The sequence below is a fragment of the Aethalodelphis obliquidens genome, unplaced genomic scaffold (genome assembly GCF_003676395.1).
Source record: "Aethalodelphis obliquidens isolate GAN/ISIS:26980383/991018 unplaced genomic scaffold, ASM367639v1 scaffold40, whole genome shotgun sequence".
NCBI classification, from domain to species: Eukaryota; Metazoa; Chordata; class Mammalia; order Artiodactyla; family Delphinidae; genus Aethalodelphis; species Aethalodelphis obliquidens.
In genome coordinates this window covers 753,640-762,968 of record NW_020837984.1, presented here as the reverse complement: position 1 = coordinate 762,968, position 9,329 = coordinate 753,640, and positions in this window count along the sequence as shown.

Here is a 9,329-nt window from a genome sequence, read left to right as displayed (position 1 = left end):
AGTTTATTGCAGTGAAAAGACACACATTAAAATCAGCAGAGAAAAGAGGCACATAGGGCAGTGTCCAGGAGAGATCCAAGAATGAGCTTCCAGTTGTCGTCTCCTTGTGCAGTTGTGGATAGTGTTAACTTCTATCAGTACTGCATGATAGACATATGAAATATTGCCACCTAGGATGCTTACCTGAGTTTTGGTGTCCAGAGATTTTATTGAGCTTGGTCATATAGCCATTGTTGACTGCCTGCATGGCTGACCTTAGTCTCCAGCCCCTCCAGAGGTCAAACTAATATTGCATAGCCCAAGACACCCCTCAATAAATCACGCTGTTGCATAGACCATCTGGCATGGCCCAAGGTTCCCAGGTCAACAAAGATACTCTTACCAGGCAGGATATTCCAAGGTCACTTAGAAGTGACCTTACAGGAGAGCCCAGTCCTATTTTTAGGCAAGGTTAATCCTTCACTACACAAACATGTAGGGTTATAGAATCCTAATTTAAAAAAACAGAATGAAGGAAACCCTTAAGGCAGACAGACATCTGATAGGGATTTTCCTTTTGTCCTTATAGCTCAGTGATACTTTAGTGTATATAAGAATTACTATACACAAAATTTTGTATACTAGACATCCTGGGCTACATGACGGACTTTCAAAGGACTTTTTCCTTTACAGCTTAACTTTTAAAAATACCTTCTTGGGACTTCCCTGGTGGTCCAGTAGTTAAGAATCTGCCTTCTAGTGCAGGGGATGTGGGTTCAATCCCTGGTTGGGGAACTAAGATCCTACATGCTGCAGGGCAGCTAAGCCCGTGTGCTCTAGAGCCTGCATGCCACAACTAGAGAGAAGCCCCACACGCTGCAACGAAAGATCCCACATGCCTAAATGAAGATCCCGCATGCTGCAACTAAGACCTGATGCAGCCAAATAAACAAAAATATTAAAAAAAGAAAAAAAATACCTTCTCACTATACCCAGCTCCCACCACAATGAAATACATGAGCAGCTGCTACTATAAAGAAACAAAAACAAAGGAAACAAAAACAACCTACATAATGAAATTGTTTTTACAGAAGAACTTAATCTGGAAACTCAACTTCCGTTAGGGCTACAATTAAGATTCTAGCCATAAAAACTCCATTAGGTCATACGTCTCTTCAACACACTTGTTTATGATTGTGAAACAAGGAGCTAAGAACTCTTGGGACCATTTGGGGGACATCTCCTTCTAGTGCAAAGTTTACTAAAGAATGAGGAAATTGTGTGACTTACAAGGTTACTGAAGAGTAAAATATTAGGCATTCTTAATCTACAGAATTAAAAAAGATAGTTTACAGAGTCATTCGAAGAAAGTTTTATAATAAAGAAGTCAATCATTACAAGCAAGTAAAAAGTAACATGTTTTCTCTCTTCCTCACAAAATTCACTCTTTCAGAGATGTTTAGTGTGGTTATCCATCTCTGACTTTGTTGGGCATATAACAGCACTGGGCTCTGCCTTCCTGGCTGAAATATTATAGATCATCTTGAGATAATTTATCAACCAAAAGCATTCTCTCCATAAATCTTACTAAGTTAGCAATGAATTTCTGTGGTGGAAAGGGCTTTTTTCCCCCCATTTTACATTTTGATTTATAGCATGCCCTTTGCTGAGCTGTGTCTCTAAGAGAACAGTGATTCTCTCTAATGGTTACATGTAGCCTGTCTTCCTTACACCATGAATTCAAATACTCAGCAAAATATCCTCTTACCAATAAATATATTTGTTATATAACACATTAGTAATTAACTTGGATAATTCGCTTTTTAACGAAACAAACCTTTGTTGCACAATAGATTAAGCCAATAGTTTCCAGACTTTGTGATTTCACAGACTAGGAAAATTCCCAAAGTTTTTTTTGGGAGAACTAACATAGAGTTGTCAAATATTTTCTTTTGCCAAGTAAAGACACTACAAAGAAAAAAAATCCCACAGAATCTAGTATCAGAATTATTTTACAAAAGAATATTTTTGTAGTTAATGTATGAGTTAATCAGTATGATTTACTGATTTGTCTTATTTTTCTGCTGACATCCTATTTTTTCTGTCCAGGTTCAATATGTCTTTTAGTAGTAATTTCACTGAAGGTCTGTGAGGAACAAACTGCATTACTGTAAGTGATTAAAACCATGGAATCTGGGGCAGAATGCCTGTGCTTGAATCCCCATTTGGCCACTGACTAAGCTGTATGACCTTGGGCAAGTTACTTAACCTCCCTGTATATTAGTTTCATCATCTCTAATAAGGTAATATTAATAATACCTCAAAGTGTTGCTGTGGGGATTACTGAGTAAAAATATATAAAGCACTTAGTACAGTGCCTTGTAAAATTGTATTATATAGCACTTGCTATTATTATTAATCTGTATATGTCAAAAATGTCCATGTTTTGTCCTCATTCTTGAATTACAGTTTAGTTAAGCATGGGATTCTATGTTGACCATTATTCCTTCAGTATTTTCAAGATATTACTCCACTATCTTCTTACATCTATAGTTGTGGATTGCTTTCCTTTATAGGCAAGAATCTCTTTTCTCTACTTGCTTTAAAGCTTTTTCTCTTTACACTTGATATTTTGTGGTTTCACTATTATGTGTTCATGTGTGAATTTAACTTCATTTTTCTAGCTCAAAATTTTTTGCTCCTTCAAATTGAAGACTCACATCTTTCTTCAATCCTACAAAGTTATCAATTATTGTGTAAATTAGGATAAGATTCTGCTGCAAGTGATAAAAACAAACAAACAAAAAAAAGAAAAACTCTAAATCAGAGTGATTTACATAAGACAGAAGTTTCTTTTTCATATAAACTAGGCCTTCCAAATGGTGTTTGATGATGTCAGGGACTCAGGGCCCTTCTATTTTATTGTTCCACCATTCTCAGCAAGGAGAATCTCTACTCGAACTTAAACCATAACATCTGCATTCCAGTTACTAGGAAGGAAAAAGTACAGAGAAGGGCCTACCTCCTCCCTCTAAGTACATTTCCGGAAGTTGTTTCTGCTGTTTCAGTTACATCTCAGAACATAGTCATATTGTCAATCCAGATACAAGGGAAGCCGGGAAACATTGTCTTTTGTCTGGGCAGCTAAATTCCCAGCTAAAAATGGGTGATTCTATGAATAAGGCAGAGAGGGAGATTGGTTACTGGAAACAAGTAGTAGTGTCTATCATAGCCATTATTTTGGTTGCAAATTTCTCTAGTATTCCCTCTATTATGTCCTTCTGGAACTCTTAGTAACATTCTATTCTCTTTGCCTCTTTCTTTTTAATATATTTTTATCTTTTTGTGTTATATTCTGTGAGACTTCTTCAGCTCTATCTTCCAATTTACTGATGTTCCTTTAAGCTATGTTTAGTCTACTGAGTTAAGCTTTTTAAAAATTATACATTTTTATTGAAGTATAGTTGATTTACCATATTATTAATTTCAGGTATACAGCATAGTGATTCAGTATTTTTACAGATTATATTCCATTAAAAGTTATTATAAGATAATGGCTATAGTTTCCTGTGCTATGCAATGTATCCTTGTTTTTAATTTATTTTGTACGTAGTAGTTTGTATCTCTTAGTCCCATACCCCTAATTTGCCCCTCCCCCTTCCCTCTCCTCTGGTAACAACTACTTGTTTTTGGTATCTGCGAGTCTGTTTCTGTTTTGCTATATACATTCATTTGCAGTATTTTTTAAAATTCCACATATAAGTGATATTATAAAGTGTTTGTCTGACTTATTTCACTAAGCATAATATTCTCTAGGTCCATCCACACTGCTGCAAAAAATGATATATTTTTTATCTTTAGAATTTCTATAACTTTTTCCCTGAAATATGCCTGTTATTTTTTTATGCTCTTCTGTTTTTTTCATTCTTTTATGTCTCAAATCATTTAAGCATACTTACTTCATAGTCTCTTTGCTCTACTGTCTGTAATTCTTGGGGGATGAATTCTACTAACCCACAGAAGAGATATTTCTATATTTATATACATATACACACAAATATATATGTATGTAGGTGTATATATGTGTGTGTGTGTATTTTTATCTCATCTTGGGTATTTCTTTCCATGGTGTCTCATGTGTCCAGGATTGCAGAGGGTTATTATGGAACAGTTTTGTATTTGTCTTTAACAGCAGTCTTCAGGTTTCCCTGGTTCAAGCCAGCTTTTCTGTTGCTACCTCAGCTTGGGTTTCCTGCACTATTCATGAATGCACATTTGGCCCCCACTCTTGTGGACAGCTCAGTTTGGGAGGTATGTCATGTGGTGGTAATCAGTCTGCATTCTCCCCTAATTCTAAGGCTAATGGGAACAGATATTCTAGAGTCCTTTTCATTTCAGCAAAGCTCTTCTGGGATCCTACCTCTATGCTCAGCTCCAAAGCCATTGCACTTGGAACCTCAACTCCCCTTTCAGCTTAGGTATTAACATCCCAGCCCCTAAGTCAACTTCTGATTCTACTTCTCCAGTTGCCTGTTTAGCCTCACCTCTTGCTCACCACTTTTTAGTGTTCTCTTCATTTCTGGTATTTGAGGATTTTAATTTCTTAGTTTAGTTGCAAATTTCAAATGTTTTTATTATATTTTATTGAGCATTTATCTGTGTAAGGAGTGATGAGTGCTTTCCACATCAAGTTAGTCTGTCATAGTGATAAAAAGATAAAAAGTCTGGCAAAAAGAATTTTAAATCCCCCAAAGCAGAAGAATAAAAATCTCTCAGTAAAAGTATTGAAATTATTTGCTTCAGTATACTAACCTTGTTTATTCATTTGTAATGGGCCAGCATTGCCGTGTGGGTTGACATTTAGAAATTAATGGATAGAGCATTGAGTTGTTCAGTTGGTTCAGGTCCTGGCTTTGTTGCCTGCTAATTGCAAACTTGAGGAAATTGCTTAAGTTCTCTGAGCTTATGATTAGCCATAAAATTGGCATATTATTATTTGCCCTGCTTCATATGATTATTGTAAGGACCAAATGAGACAACGGATTTGAAAATGCTTTATTTTTTTATTGAAGTATAGTTGATTTGCAATGTTGTGTCAGTTTCTGGTGTACAGCAAAGTGATTCAGATATATATATATATATTTTTTTTCATATTATTTTCCCTTATAGTTTATTACAAAATATTGAGGCTAGTTCTCTGTGCTATACAGTAGGTCCTTCTTGGTTATTTATTTTATAGTAGTGTGTATATGTTAATCCCAAACTCCTAATTTATCCCTCACCCACCTTTTCCCCTTTGGTAACCATAAGTTTGTTTTCTATGTCCGCAAGTCTATTTCTGTTTTGTAAATAAGGTCATTTGTAGCTTTTTTTTTTTTAGAGTCCACATGTAAGTGATATCATATGATATTTGTCTTTGGCTGGCTTCCTTTACTTGGTATGATAATCTCTAGGTCTAAGTTTGAAAATGCTTTAAAACTTAAAACACATCATACAAATTTATAGTATTATTAATAGCAACGTCAAGGGTTGAAAACCATTAACACATTCATTAAGATAGTTTTCAAATGCTATATGAAGTATTATGGGATTTTTGGTTTGGTTTGGTAAACTGAAAAAAAACAAAAACACTGTATCCTGGTAAATGCTATCATTCCATGAAAATACCTAATAAGAGAACTACTTGGAAACATTCAAATTTTCTTGTGAAATTTAAGAGCAGCATTTGTACTGACAGGCAGTTATAACCTTAATAGACTATGGAATTCATCGTGGAGAGATACACTCTTAGCAGTTAAAAAACAGAGACTCGAACCTGGAAGTCATCATTTCATTTTGTTATTATGTGTTTTCTCAAACAATGGATACTGAAAGTTCAATTAATATTCTGTGAGGAAACATAAACTCTTTATTTAATGCAGAGAAGATGTCCTCATGTTTGAAAATGTTGAGAACTACCAACCTAGCCTATGGTAGTACTCCACTAACTGGCTCCAAACCCTCCTTGTCTCACTAAAACATATTCTCTAAGACAGAAGGATTGTATCAATCCTCCATGATTATCAGTCAACTATGATGTCTATTGCAGAGTATCTGTGATTTACTAATGGTTATAGTACTAAGTTTGCAAATAATTTACTTAAAAGAAAATGAAAGATTGACTCGAGATGGCAGACTGATCATACACCTCTACCATTTACTCTGTATTAAATCTCATAAAAATACAGGTAAATAGATATAGATAATAAAATACAGTTTAATAGCATTGGAAAACAGAGAAACTTCCTATCAGAAGAAATACTTTTTAAATAAATTCTGAAAGATATCACCAAGAACAAATGTTTGGAAAACAAAAATAAATGAAACAAAAGCCCAACCCATGTGGAGGTAACTGCTGGGCAGTTAAGTCCGATAGAATTACAAGCTTAGAGTCAGTGAATATTAAGAAGTGGAAAGGGCCCTGGTACATTTATCAATTTGGAAAATTAGGGAACTGCATGTGGAGCAGCAAATTAGTTATCCCCTCTTCTGTGTGCTAAGAAACGGGCAGCTGTGGTATGAACTGAATCATACACTGTAGCTAGAAAAGCAGGTGATGCCTAAGTAGCTACTAACCCCCAGGGGGATCAAAGAGCCCATCAAACAAATCATGCTCAGGTACTATCTGACTGCATATCCCAGCCCTGTTCCAAAGTCAGGCTATAGTAGACAGAAACAGCTTATACTGATAGGGATTTGGAAATATCATGCGTAAGACTGTACAATTAAGAGTCACCACGGGCTTCCCTGGTGGCGCAGTGGTTGAGAGTCCACCTGCCGATGCAGGGGACATGGGTTCGTGCCCCGGTCCGGGAAGATCCCACAAGCCATGGAGCAGCTGAGCCCGTGAGCCATGGCCGCTGAGCCTGGGCATCCGGAGCCTGTGCTCCGCAACGGGAGAGGCCACAACAGTGAGAGGCCCGCATGCCGCAAAAAAAAAAAAAAAAAAAGAAAGAAAGGAAAAAGAGTCACCAAACATTTGAGAAAAAGTACAATACAAACAAAAATTAAGAAAGCGAACAAAAGACTTTAAGCATAAGTACAATATTCTAAGAGAGATAAGAGCAGCTTTTGTATCCATAATATAGGAAGAGTCTTATGTATTAAGGAAGCATGTATAGATCTTGGAAATTAAAAATACAGTCAAAAATTTAAAATTTTAATAGATGACCTAGCATAACAATGGACATGGCTGAAAAGCAAATTAGTTAGTAGAAAGTTAGTGCCAAGGGATTCTTGCATTACTTAGTGGTAAAGTACGATGAGAAGGATAATGAGAGAAAAGTTAAAAGACCTAGATGATAGATCCAAGTGTTCATTCTGTTAGTAGCTGTCCCAGAAGGAAAGAGAGAGAATGGAGGGGATGGAAATAACAGAAAAAGCTACAGGATAAAATTTTCCAGAATGGAAGAAAGATAAGAATCTTCAAACTGAAAGTATTTTAATTCTTTTCTCTCCAGTTGTGAAGTTTTAATCATTCTCTTTGTTGTACTGTTGTACTCTTGCTCAATCTGATTTTCTTCTTTGTGTGATTTGTAGTTTTTGTTTGTAACCTTGCCTTTATCAGGGACTGTTTCTTCTGTGGATTGTGGAAATATCTTTCCAGGGGTGGGGGTGTGTGTTGCATTTGCTTTTGTCAGGCACCTCAGTGGTATCCCCAGCAGGATTATTTTTTATGTTAATTTTCTGTCATATGAGATGACCTGCATGTAAACTCATGTTTCAAATTGGAATGTGGTGCAAGCTTGAGGTTTTACTTTCTCGCAAAGATTTATTCATTATCTATAGCTCTAGGCAGAGGCAAACTTTCTTGCTAACAGTTAAGTGAGTGGAGTTCTTCCAGTATGCCTTGTACCAAGATAGCAGCTATTCCAAAGTTCTAGCTTTATGCAGGTTTCAATGCCATCTCTCTATTTTGGAGGCCATAAATTTCCATCTCTGTTCCAATGTGAATTAAAATTCAAGTTCATAGTCTTTTTTTTAAAATAGTGTACACTTTTTAAAAAATATTTTTTCAAGTCCCTAGCCTGTAAGACCTCTCTCCAGATCTGCTAGCAACCTCCATTCCCTTCCCCCACTCACATCAAAGCTTGTGTTATTACTCCAGTTATATAGTATATCTATACGATGGAAGACTATGCTGCTGTTAAAATAATGAGGTAGTCTACATGTGTTGACAAGAAAAGATCTTCAAGATATATATTGATACATAAAATAAGCAAGTTCTTTATTTTGAAACATGAGGGTTTCCCTGTTTTGTGAGCTGGGCTGCATGTTTATTTATTGTTTCATTTTATTCAGCATTTCAAGGTGTTTGTAATGAAAGGGGTTCACTATTCGCCTTAATCTGCCATGTTGTAAGAACCAGAAGTTCCCAATACACAAATATTTAATAATGGCATTTATTTGTTTGCAGTCTATTAAAATGTCTTTAGTGGAGGAATAAAGATACACCTGTAGTCTTACCAGTACTATAGATAATAGTGTACAATGGATATGTTCCCATGGAAATTCGTTGGGCATGTAAATACTCTTTGGGGCAGCAGAGGAATACTTCACCTACTTCCACTTGTGTGCAACATAACACAGCTTATAGTAGATACATTTTTGGCACACCAAAATGTACCAAATAGAATAACTGGTAGAATTACCCATACCAAACTCTGCCAAAAAGCAAAGGTTGAGTTAGTGCTAGAAATAATTTAAATAAAATAGAAATCAGTTTAGGAAATATTTTGATATTCTGTGTACTCATGCCTTTCAATTAAAAGTGTGTGTGTGTGTCTTCCCTGGTGGCGCAGTGGTTGAGAGTCCACCTGCCGATGCAGGGGACACAGGTTCGTGCCCCGGTCCGGGAAGATCCCACATGCCGCGGGGCAGCTGGGCCCATGAGCCGTGGCTGCTGAGCCTGCGCGTCCGGAGCCTGTGCTCTGCGGCGGGAGAGGCCACAGCAGTGAGAGGCCCGCGTACAGAAAAAAAAAAAAAAAGTGTGTGTGTGTGTGTGTATCTTGTACTGGGAGAAAGGTTTTTAGTTTTTACACTCTTAATTGTATATAGAAGTGTTCAAAGTTTTAGAATAAGGAGGAGAATTCAAGGTTATAGGAGAATGTTATCCTTAAATTGAAATTTTAATTATAGTAATAGTGATAATGTGATTACATTGATCACTGATCAATGTGTATGATCTCATGCTCAATATCCTTATGAAGTTACTATTATCCTAATTTTACAGATGAGGAAACTGAACTCTAGAGAGGTTAAGTAATTTACCCAAAGTCACACAGCCTCTATGTGGTGAAGCCCAAATTCCA